Here is a 13,442-nt window from a genome sequence, read left to right as displayed (position 1 = left end):
AGGATCACGGCTACCTAAGATATCCCGGACGGGGATATCCGATTGTCTGCCTTGTGCTCTCAGTGCTCTAGAGAGCTGAGAGCGAGCAGCATGAAACCGGATACACGACCAGATCCATGCTGCTCGCTCTCAGCTCTCTAGAGCACTGAGAGCACAAGGCAGACAATCGGATATCCCCGTCCGGAATATCTTGTGTAGCCGTGATCCTGATCTTCTGCTTCATCTATACCTGTTCCTCAGAAACGCCGATGTCAACGTTTAATGATGTTTCCTTCGTTGTGTCCCCGTTTCATATCCCTCCTATCCAAACGATAAACTTTTACTTAGTCGCGGCAATACATACACACACTCTTTACAGATGCACGGGCCGAAGGTTGTGCAGTCCACTGATCATTCAACAAGAGCCAAAGGTTGTAGCGCTCATGACAACTCTACACGAGCTGATGATTGCGCCGGTTAGTGACCATTCTATCCTGGATTCCTCGAGTCGAGAAGACGCACCACGCTAGATATGGGGTACATACTAGGGGGGCGTTGCTGATTAATGGTCAGCTGCATCCCAATAGGAAGTATCCCGTGTTGGGCACACCTACAGAGCATTGGAGACAGCAACATCCCAATAACGAGAACACTTGTAATACTAACCTCGAGCCGACCGCGAGTAATCGGTTACATATTACTAACATAGATAATAAGAAAAACTGTCAAAATATTGAACTCCGGCCCCGTCAGGCTAACGCCATATGAGCCTTGATAAAAATATATAGTTTGGAAAAAAAAAAACATTTATTCCATGTAACGGAGAAACATGTTATTTGCAAATGGTTGGGAAATCTTGAAGGAGAATTGTGACTGAAAACAATCTCTTAATAATAATAATAATAATAATAATAATAATAATAATAATAATATAATGACGTGTTGGAAGAAGTACTAGGAATTTTATAGTAAAAGGTAGTTTTAAAGGGGTGGATAAGAAGATCAATCAATGAACAGTTCTGCGATTGGATCTTTGAACGTGCACTTAGTAAAAAAATGCGAATGTGATAACAAAAAATAAAGTTTGGGCGGGACGAAGTTTGCCGGGTCAGCTAGTGTTGAATAAAACTAATGTTTATATTTCTTAACCCATTTTATGGCCGTGGAAACGTGCAATGAATCGATTCAAACTCCAGAGAACATAATCCTTACATGAGGAAATATACATATTTACCTTTGATAAAAAATAAACTACACTCATACCTCGCTATACGGCCGCTCTTTATACGGCATTTCGCTATAACGGCCCTTTTCAATTCAGGCACATTTTCGATTTACAGCCTAAAATGTTTTGTTATAACGGCAAAAAAAATCCGAGGAGACAATAACTCAAGCAACATACACATTAGGTATGTATACATACACATATTACATGTAACATGAAGTTGTTTCATTTTTGTTTAAAGATTATTGTTGGTTTTCAAGTATTGTATGTTTTTGTTTATGTTATGTATGTATTTATGATTTAAATGAATTTAATTTTTGACTAAAATGAAATAAAAATAAAAAGATAAAATGCACTTTGAATGATAAACCATACATATTTAACATGATTTGGAACCGATCTGATTGAATTTGTATGAATTTGTATTAGAATAATTGATTTCTTATGCGGCTTTTCGATTTGCGGCCGAATTTCGTGGAACGTATCTAGCCGTAAAGCGAGGTATGGGTGTAATAAAAAAGTTGAAAAAATTGGTGACAATATAGTTGCCACCGTCCGTAAACCCCAAAAACACTGTTTAGCGCTACCTTGTGAACTCACTTTATTGCACCTTAGGTTATGCAAAAATTAAAACAATATTTCTAGTGCAGTGAAAAAAATATTTTTTTGACATAGGGACGTCCTTCGGGAACATATTGGGGGTACAAATTGAATAACGAAAATCGATCGCATTGTGAAAAATATCCAATTTCAAACACTTATTAAAGGGTGTGTCACATCAAATTGCATCACGGAAAAAACGCTGTAGAAATTTAATTTTTAGGAATTATATCTTCAGCTTTCGCTTATAATCAGATAAGAGTGTATAGATCACGTTGGCCATGCTTCACTGTCAATTTTTCGTAAATTTGGAAAAATGTCGTCGAACGAAAAAGAGCGTCGTGAATTAATCCTGTGCATTCATTTCGAGAATCCGGAGTTGTCACATCGGGACATCGGTAAGATGCTGGGAATCGTCCAATCCACGGTCAGCAGAGTACTAAAACAATACTTCGAGAACCTAACCATCGACCGGAAGGTGAAGAACGGCAAAAATGGATGCTCCGTCAGTGAAAAAGATCACAAGGGCGTAGTTAAGCAGTTTAGACGTGATCCGAGAAGTCCGGTCCGAGATGTCGCCAATAAGCTGAATTTGTCAAGTTCATTCGTCCAGCGGACCAAGCAGCGGGAGGGCCTGCGTACATACATGGTTCAGAAGGCTCCTAACCGCGACGAAAGGCAAAACATGGTGGGGAAGACGCGAGCCCGGAAGCTGTACACCGAAATGCTGACGAAGCCGCATTGCCTGGTAATGCACGACGAAACCTACGTCAAAGCGGACTTTCGTCAGCTGCCGGGCCTGTTGTTCTTCTCCGCAGAGGACAAATTCAGCTTTCCGGAGGAGATTTGCAAGCAGAAACTATCCAAGTTTGCCAAAAAGTACATGGTGTGGCAAGCGATCCGCTCTTGCGGAAAGCGGAGCGCCCCCTTCGTGATGACCGGCACGGTAAACGGGCAGGTTTACCTTAAGAAGTGCCTACAGAAGCGCTTACTACCACTATTGAAGCAGCACGAGGGCCCGACCATCTTCTGGCCGGTTTCAAAGGACGTGTTGGAGTGGTACGAAGCCAACGGGGTCACCTTTGTGCCAAAGGAAATGAACCGGCCCAACGCGCCGGAACTTCGCCCAATAGAGAAATATTGGGCGATTATGAAGCAGGCCCTCCGGAAGAACTCAAAAGTTGTTTAATCGGAGGCGGACTTCAAGAGAAAATGGATTTCTGTTCAAAAAACAGGAAGTGGGTTATATCTATGGTATAACCGCAAGGGTGACGTAGGACTATCGTTGATTTAGAGATCATTTGTTTGAAGTTGAATTAAAATCCATTCTGAATGAATGAATAAATGAATATTTGTGGGACTTCGAAAACGAGAGCGTTACGTTGGAGGCACAAGGTTTTATGCATCCAATATAGGATACGAAAAACCTTGTTCTGAAGAATAATCTTCAGAAGCTAACCTGCTAACTGTACTTGATTGACAAATCATAAACCCAAATGTATTATATGGATATTTTATGGATAGAAAACATTAAAATAAACTCTTTCGCTTGAATGTAATTTTCCATTCCAAGGGGAACTGGCAGATTATTTTCCAGCAACGATTAGATATTTCCACATTTTCCTCGATACTGGAAGCCCACCAGTGGTTAATACTAACTCGATAACCACCTGTTAATAGCACTTGATTGAAAAATATTTGGTCACAGTGTTACATGGATAGAAAACATTAAAATAAACTCTTCACATGAATGTATTTTTAAATACCCAGAGGAACTGGCAGGTTATTTTCCAGCAATAATTAGATCTTTCCGGAACTTTCTCCATGCTGAATGGCATCCAAACGGAAAGAATTCTGTATATTTTTCGACAATGTTTGCTTACAACTATGTTAGTAATATGTAACAGATTACTCGCGGTTGGCTCGAGGTTAGTATTACAAGTGTTCTCATAATTGGTATGTTGCAGTCTTCGATGCTCTGTACGTGTGCCCGAAACGTGATACTTCCTATTGGGATGCAGCTGACCATTAATCAGCAACGCCCCCCTAGTCTGTACCCCATATCTAGCGTGGTGCGTCTTTCTCGACTCGAGGAATCCAGGATAGAATGGTCACTAGCCGGCGCAAACATCAGCTCGTGTAGAGTTGTCATGAGCGGTACAACCTTTGGCTCTTGTTGAATGATCAGTGGACTGAGGCAGTCTTGTCGATGTCCTCACGAAAAATGAATGCGTCTCACCACCAGAATATCGCTTAAGTATGCTTACAAAAATTACAAAATCAAATGTATTTGATCGCTGTGTTATATGGTTAGAAAACATTAAAATAAACTCTTTCACATGAATGTATTTTTAAATTCCCAGAGGAACTGGCAGATTATTTTCCAGCAATGATTAGATCTTTCCGGAACTTTCTCGATGCTGAATGGCATCCAAACGGAAAGAATTCTGCGCGTGTATGTGTCTCCTCCAGCACGTTAGGCATCGATGTTGTCTTGTCGATATCCTCACGAAAAATGAATGCGCCTCACCACCAGAATATCGCTTAAGTATGCTTTCTGTGTGTGATTGAATCGAGAGAAGGTGTGGTTTACGAACTTTCGGCGACTGAGCAATAATCGATTGCGTGCGCATACAATATTGGATACGGAAATATCCTACTGATGGGGAAGAATAATCTTCAGAAGCTTTCCTGCTAATTACACTTGGTTGAAAAATTTGAAATATGTGTGTGTGTAGCGATGTCTTCCCGGGGAACCGTTTGTGGCATCACCCTCCTCTTGATGGATCCCCTTCTGGCCTAAGGTGCACAAACAGGCTCTTGGTGACACCGTTCATCCGCGCTTTCATGATAAACGAAGAGCTCAACAGCGACAACATGCTCCAATCGCTGTTCAATTAGAACTGAGTGGATTTCCGAGCGGCGCTCGCTTATATACCGATTGGTGATTTCAATAGCCTGTTTGGAGAACAATTTTAAGGCTATTGAAACAAGTTTTTGGATCAAAAAGTAACAAGTATATAACGCGTAGACATTTTATCTTTCGAATGAAGTGTCTATCATACCATTTCGTTCAGTTGTTCAGGAGCTATTAACGCTCAAAATCTCGGTCTCCGGCGTAACGCTTTCGGTTTCGAAACTTTGATTTTACACCCCGGTATAGAAATGAAAGACGTAGTCCTACGTCAAAAAACTACAACCTGACGTTGTACAGAACCTTATGGACGGGGTAAAGAGGAAGGTGCGAGCATACGGGCTTGGGCTCGAAGTATGAATAAAAAGAAAATGCCAAAAGTTGTTTAACAGTTTTTATTTTACTGTCTAAAATTTTCAAAAGGATCGGTCTACTGGGCGAATTTCTACAGCGTTTTTTCCGTGATGCAATTTGATGTGACACACCCTTTACTCAATCATTTAATGATGGATTTATGAAATTTTCTCGTCAATCGATTTGGGCACTCCATAAAAATTTAAAACATTGAAGAAAATAATATATCATGTAACTAACTATCGAACAATTGTAAAATCTCAACCCCTATACAAACGTAAATGCCAAGTTCTGATTGGTCGAATTCGAAGATAGAAGCTTTCTCTTGTACTCACAATTATTGCTCAGCTATTTTCTGATGAATGTATGAGATTTTTGCGTCAATCAATTAGGAGGCTCCATAACGATTTAATACTAATAAAACCCCTCAGAAAACAGTTAGATCGCTACAGTCAAAAATTATTAAGGTTTTCAGATGTGACAACATCCAAATGTACTAATGTGTAATGTGTAAAGAAGGAAGACGTAAAAAATAAAGTTTAAAACAGTAATTAGTGCATAGAATAACAAACACATTTCTTTATTCTAGGTTTACTCTAATAAATTTCCATCACAATCATAATCATTGCATATTTTTGTTTATAATATAAAAAAAATTAAAAAAAAGTCTATTTCTTCTCTCACTGAAAACACGTTCTGCTCACGTGGCACTGAAGTCGCTGGAATACAGTATTCTCAGAAAGATTTCGTAGAGCCGAGGACGCACAGAGTTTCTTTCTTTTCTTCAAAATGAAGTGTTACTAATTCTTTGCAAATGTGGTTCCGCTAAATATTTGTTCAGCTTAACAACTGCAGCAGTTTCTGGATCATGTAAGGCTTGATGCAAAATTTCGAAGCAGGGATGCAGAAAGAGCATGTTGAAATCGAAAAACTAATTTTGTCAGTGCAAAATATCTCCACCGACACTCTTCACTTCTTTCTATCCCGGTGATTAAAATGAAATTTTCGTTGTTCATAAACTCATAAACACATAAACCCATAAACCCAGTACTGTGCTGTTGTCCACAGAGATGCCAACCTTCCTGATTTTCAAGGATTTCCCAGACTTTTTGACACATTTCCTGGTATCCTGACGAACACTCAATTTTGCCTGATTTTTCTGAATGATCCTGATTTTTCCTGATTTTTATACTTCTTACATTACTTTTGTGTACTCTTACTTTTTCTTGATCTTGCCCACTCTTTTTTATTTATTATCGATCTATTCCTAAGCGATTTGCGTTATCGAAGGAACAGTGTCGATATTTACTAACTTAAAGTTGGCGTGAGAGAGTTATTGTACTAACATGCCCAAATGCCGTTTCAAATGGTTATATTTTGAATAATTACTTGATATTTTTTGGATGTTAAAAAAACGTAGTTACATGTTCTCACTTCTTCCTGAGCCACGATTGATCTTGGGAGACTTCAACTCTCACGGAACTGCCTGGGGGGAACAGTACGACGACAATCGTTCATCGTTGATATATAACCTTTGTAACAGCTTCAATATGACCGTTTTGAATACTGGGGAAACAACACGTGTTCCTAAACCTTGAGTGCTCTTGACCTCTCGCTTTGCTCGAATTCACTATCGTTAGATTGCAAGTGAAATGTAATCCAGGACCCCAACGGTAGTGATCACTTGCCAATCAAAATTTCCATCACCATTGGGTCGAATTCTTCTGAATCTATAAACATGGCATATTACCTCACAAGACACATTGACTGGAAAAAATATGCGGACGCGATTGCTCTAGCCATCAATTCCAGCGATGATTTTCCTCCATTGGAGGAGTATAACTTCATTTCTCGTTTGATCTATGACAGCGCGGTTCGCGCTCAAACCAAACCCATCCCAGGCTCCACTATTCGTCGAAGGCCTCTCAATCCATGGTGGGATAGCCAAATTTCCAAGCTTTATCAGGATAAATCGAACGCATTCAAAGCTTTTCGGAAACGTGGAACCATTGAAAATTTTCAATCGTATTTGGACCTTGAAAATCAATTTAAAAACTTGATCAAAGGGGAAAAACGTGCTTATTGGCGAAATTTCGTGGGAGGTTTGTCACGAGAAACGTCAATGAAAAAATTATGGAAAGTGGCTCGAAACATGAGAAATCGCTCTTCAACGAATGAAAGCGAAGAATATTCACATCGATGGATTTTCAATTTTGCACGAAAGGTTTGTCCTGATTCCGCTCCTGTGCAAAAAATTGTTCGAGATATACCTCAAGATAGGTGCGATCTTGATTCCGAGTTATCGATGGTAGAATTCTCCCTTGCTCTCCTTTCTTGTAACAATTCGGCTCCAGGAACGGATAGAATTAAGTTCAACTTGTTGAAAAACCTCCCTGATGTGGCGAAACATCGCTTGTTGAACTTATTCAATCGGTTTCTGGAGCATAATATTGTTCCAGATGATTGGAGACAAGTACGAGTTATAGCTATTCAAAAACCCGGAAAACCCGCGTCCGACTTCAATTCGTACCGCCCAATAGCAATGCTGTCTTGTATACGGAAATTGTTGGAGAAAATGATCTTGTTTCGCCTTGATCGATGGGTTGAAACGAATGGCTTACTCTCAGATACACAATATGGGTTCCGCAGGGGCAAGGGGACGAATGATTGTCTTGCGTTGCTTTCTTCAGAAATTCAAATGGCTTACGCCGAAAAAAAAACAAATGGCTTCATTATTCTTGGACATAAAGGGGGCCTTTGATTCTGCTTCAATAGAGGTTTTGTCAGACAAATTACACTCTCGGGGTCTGCCGCCTCTATTGACTAATATGTTATATAACTTGCTTTGTGAGAAACATTTGAACTTTTCTCACGGAGATTCGGCAGTAAGTCGGTTCTCTTACATGGGCCTCTCCCAGGGCTCATGTTTAAGCCCCCTTTTGTACAACTTCTATGTAAGCGATATCGACAATTGTCTTACACAAAATTGCAGCCTAAGACAACTTGCAGATGACGGAGTGGTGTCTGTCGTAGGATCAAACGAATCCGACCTGCAAGGACCCTTACAAGATACTTTGAACAATTTTTCAACCTGGGCCATTGGGCTAGGGATCGAATTCTCCACGGAGAAAACAGATATGGTGGTTTTTTCTAGGAAGCATAGACCAGCAAAACCAAAGCTTCAACTTTTGGGTAAACCGATCACTCATGCTATGTCATTCAAGTATCTTGGGGTCTGGTTCGACTCCAAATGTACTTGGGGGGTTCATATTAGGTATCTGAGTAAAAAATGTCAACAAAGAATAAACTTTCTCCGTACAATTACCGGCACATGGTGGGGAGCCCATCCCGAAGATCTTATAATGTTGTATCGAACAACTATTCTCTCAGTGATGGAGTATGCCAGTTTCTGTTTTCAATCAGCTGCCAAAACACACCTCATTAAACTCGAGCGAATTCAGTATCTTTGTCTCCGTATTGCGTTGGGATGTATGCCCTCAACGCATACCATGAGCCTCGAGGTTTTGGCAGGCGTACTCCCACTAAAAGATCGCTTCAATTTATTATCTCTTCGGTTCCTCATCCGGTGTAAGGTTATGAACCCATTGGTGATCGGAAATTTTGAGCAACTGAGCGAGCTAAATTTTCATTCTGGATTTATGGGATCATATCATGAATTCATCTCCTTGCAGGTTGATCCTTCTTCGTATATTCCCAACCGTGTTTGTTTTCCTGACTACATCAATTCCTCTGTGCATTTTGATCTGTTCATGAAGGAGAAAATCCATGATATTCCAGATTACCTTCTATCGGGGATCGTTCCTACGATCTTCAATGCAAAGTATGGGCATATCAATTGTGATAATATGTATTTTACTGATGGGTGCTCTATGAATGAGTCCATAGGATTTGGAGTGTTCAACGTATTTTAGCAGTCTTCAGTATCCATGCTCAGTATATATTGCTGAATTGGCAGCAATACACTGGGCGCTGGACAGCGTCGCCTCACGACCTGTTGAACACTATTACATTGTAACGGATAGTCTTAGCTCTGTCGAAGCTATCCGTTCAGTGAGGCCGGAAAAGCACTCGCTGTACTTCCTTGAGAGAATACGAGAAATTTTGAGTGCTTTAACCAGACGCTGTTATGTCATTACCTTTGTCTGGGTCCCTTCACATTGCTCAATTCCGGGTAATGAGAGGGCTGACTCATTAACAATGGTAGGTGCAATTGTAGACGAAATTTATCAGCGTCAAATCGCCTTCAATGAATTTTATTCTTTAGTTCGTAAAAATACCATCGTTAACTGGCAACGCAAATGGAACGAAGATGAATTGGGCCGGTGGCTCCACTCAATTATCCCTAAGGTTAGCCTTAAACCATGGTTCAAAAGTCTGGACTTGAGTCGGGACTTTATTCGCACCTTCTCCCGACTCATGTCCAATCACTGTTCGTTAAACGCGCTACTCTTTCGTTTTGATCTTGCCGACAGCAATATCTGTGCCTGTGGCCAAGGTTACCACGACATCGAACACGTTGTTTGGTCGTGCGAGGAGTATCTTGTTGCCAGATTCAATTTAGAAAACTCTCTTCGGGCTAGAGGAAGGCAGCCCAATGTGCCGGTGAGAGATGTGTTGGCTGGTTTAGACCTTGATTACATGTCCCAAATATATGTCTTCCTAAAAGTTATCGATCTTCGTGTCTGATTGTCCTTATATCCTTATATTCTCCTTTTCCTTTTCCTTCGCGAGAAATTAAATCCCTTCTTATTAACAATAGAATAAGGTGAAATGTAAATACATATTAGATATAAGATAGGCTTAAGAATTGAGTGTAATAAATGTGAGTGTGAATGTGAGAGTGAACATCGGTTTTCTACACCATTAACATTAGAATTAAGGAAAAATGTTTATATATACTTGTAAAAATACAGTCAGGAGTTTGGCTCCTTTAAACTTATGTAACTGAGCCTGTAAAAATAAACGATTTAATAAAAAAAAAACCCTAGTCCTGACTTATACTTAACCATTGGTCTATATATTTCCAGATATTTCTGCAAAAACTTATCATTATATTATTAAATCTTTATTATATACAGTTTTTGTGCATATCCATTTTCGCTTCAAAAACATATGCTCGTCAGATTCGAGTCACCTTTAATGATGGATTTTAATTATGAAAATATGGTAAATATATGTATAATTGAACCAAATAACTTCTAATAATATCGACTAGCTTCATAAACGCAATGAAAATGCAGTTTTGAAGCAATTCGTGACATGTGATGACAGGAACTAACCGGATTTTGCAGATTATCACCATTTCAGGTCTTTGCAAAATACTCTCAAGGGCAAGAACTTCGACGCCATGGAAGGGATAAAAAATCCCTTACATATGCAAAAATGAAATGTTCAACACGACGGAGTGCCGGTTTCATGTAATTTAGTTTCGTTCATTTGTCATGAGCTGCGGAACATTGGTGATTGAGTTTGATATTGTCCCAATATGTTGCGCTGTCCGTAAAATGAAAATGAGATTTTGCTACCCTGCTTTTAGGTCGCTCTCCTCCAGTTCCTTAAGACCTTCTTATATTCTTATTTTTCTCTCTTCCTTCTTCTTCTTTTACTTCTTTTCATTTTCAATCCTCGCCTTCTCTTTTTTTTATCTCTTTTTTCTCCTTCTCTAGCTTTTTCTTGTTTTTTCTACGAGCGTGCTCCAACCGGTTTTCTGGTTGTCGGTGTCGCTCTATTCGTCGCAGTCTACCAGGTCATTGCTGTCGTCCAGGTATTCGCTATCGCCCTGATCGGCACTATCCCCTTGATCATCGTTGTCGCCCTGTTCATCCTTGCGTTTTTTTTGGCAGCTCTTCTTGTGCTTGCAAAATCTTTTTTTCCTTTTATCCGGACAGTTTGGAGGAATCCTTGGCCTGACCTGTCCTCCGGCTATCTGCAACGATTCAGCGAGTTTTTTTTATCTTTCGACGAGTCGAGTTCTTTGACCTTCGTCATGATCGTATCCAGTCAGTCATCCTTCCTGGATTAAACTACCGCTGGACTTTGACTGGCTGGCCGTAGACTTTGTAGAGTTTGCAAAAAACTATCCAGGGATATTAGGGATACGCGGAGTCTAATTAAATTTTATCGCCATGCCGCTATATTCCAAATTGATAAAAATATATGCAAGCAACAGTTGCTGTAAAACAGAAGCAATGATTTACTTACCTACTTCTACGGCTCCTGCTCAAAACAACTCTAATTACATTTATTCATTTTCCGAACCCACAGTCCTTAGACCGGGAAAATGTAATACAGACACCGGTGAGTTAGCTGAGCTCTTGTCCCCTCCCCCGGTTAGACTTGTTTGTGCTTACTCCATAAACCCTTGTTGCATAACAAATAATCAAAACTCATTAGCACAAGGCAATCAAGGTTGGTGGGCGACTGAAGTTTAATTAATGTGGACGTTACCGGCGTTCAAACTTTGTTACTGGGGACCACCGGCGAATGGCACCATTTCAGCTAATTGCCGAGACGACGAGAAAACACCGCGCGGACGAGAGCTAAGTTTGGGAGTTGGATTGAAGGTCGAAATGGATTGCCAATATGTCAATGGTTGATCAACAGCGATCGATTGTAATAAAATAATGAATACAACAATCACATTTATCGTCTTTAATCTCGCAACCGTCATTCATTGGTCCTTTTACATTTCTAATCGCTATTGCCGCCCACAAGCAAATCAACAACAAGATAAAACCTTCCATTAATGAGCGGTACGTGTTGTCTTACCACGGTGGGTGTGAAATTCCACGAAAGAATCGCTGTCCCAAAATCATTGCGCTCACAGAGGTACTCCGGAATCGGCATTCTGGTCACGACATCCCAAGTGCTGTGTCCGCATTCCCGACGCTCGTTTTTCACATCATAACAAATTTGTTCGCGAGCACAAACGATAATTAATGACAAGATTATTCAGGATAAGACTTTCTCCGCCGGAGTCGAACAAGGTTCTGGGAAATTTTCTAAATTCTCCTTCTGACAAATTAACATATAAAGCGAAGACAACTTTCGGGAAGCAACAGCCAGTCAGACACATTTGCGACGCCAAACAGTGCGCGAAACTGTCACATCAGCACATTTCACCAAACTCATCTGGCAGAAATGAGTTCACGAGAGTGCACATGACGATTGTTGGCTTCCATCTTCCATTTTGTTGGGTCGTTGTATCCGACCGAAAAATAATTCACAGGAAAAAACGTGCCCCGTCACGGCCAAAATCAACGAATGGTAACGACTGTGATAATCATATATCATTTGACTATATTTTTCTGGATTATGTCCGGGAGACTACCGAAAGAGTTGAGTTAGAAATGAATAATGTTCCTCATAACCTTGAACCTGACTCGTGCTCGAAATCAACAATGGTTGGAGTGTACTTGAATTAAATATGTATAACATCGAAAAGTTGTTTCCTACTTTACGGAATCTCTGTGGAAATCATGACGCAGCAGCGAAGCGTGAACCGAAAATCCCAGAAACATCACTGCATCGCCTTAATTACATTTCAAATACTTTTTCCTCGACCCATGCCCAAGTTCTATTTTCGTATGACGAGTGTTCCGGGAAAATCTTCCCGGCAGCACTTCGAACAACGACCCCCTTATGAGGCTATCTGATATTACTCTGATTGTGGCTCGCAAGCAAATTAGCGTCAATTCGATGCTGCCGGGCATTTTTCTCTGCCACTAATGAATAAATGAAGACGTTTATAGGTTTTCAACGGATGGTTTGTAGCATTTGCAGCTTCTGGTGGAACTGGGTGAATTTGAACACTATTGAAAATTGGATGATACAAATGGGATGAATTCTAAAGGGTCATCCATTAGCGATTTGTCAGTATTGTGTATTCATGTAAACGAACCCTTAAAATTTTTCAATGATCTGTCAATGTGAAAACGTCTGTCAAAATCAACATTTTCATTATGGTGAAGAACACGAACAAGCAAAGCTTAATAATTATTAAAAACTAGCTGACCCGGCAAACTTCGTCCCGCCCAAAATTTATTTTTCGTTATCACATTCACGTTTTCTTACTAAACGCACGTTCATGGGTCCAATCGCAGAACTGCTCACTGATTGATCTTCTAATCTACCCTTTAAATTTACCTTTTACTATAAAATTCCCAGTTCTTCTTCCAAAACCCGTCATTATAATATCAGATTATTTTCAGACACATTTCTCGTTCAAGATTTTTAAACCACTTGCTAATAACATGTTTCTCCGTTACAAGGAATAAATGTTTGATACAGAAAAAATGATAGAATAAAGACAGCCCTAAATCGGACAATTCCTTTCTCGAGTTTTGCTCT

This window comes from Toxorhynchites rutilus, chromosome 3 (genome assembly GCF_029784135.1).
Source record: "Toxorhynchites rutilus septentrionalis strain SRP chromosome 3, ASM2978413v1, whole genome shotgun sequence".
NCBI classification, from domain to species: Eukaryota; Metazoa; Arthropoda; class Insecta; order Diptera; family Culicidae; genus Toxorhynchites; species Toxorhynchites rutilus.
This window is presented reverse-complemented; position numbering follows the sequence as displayed.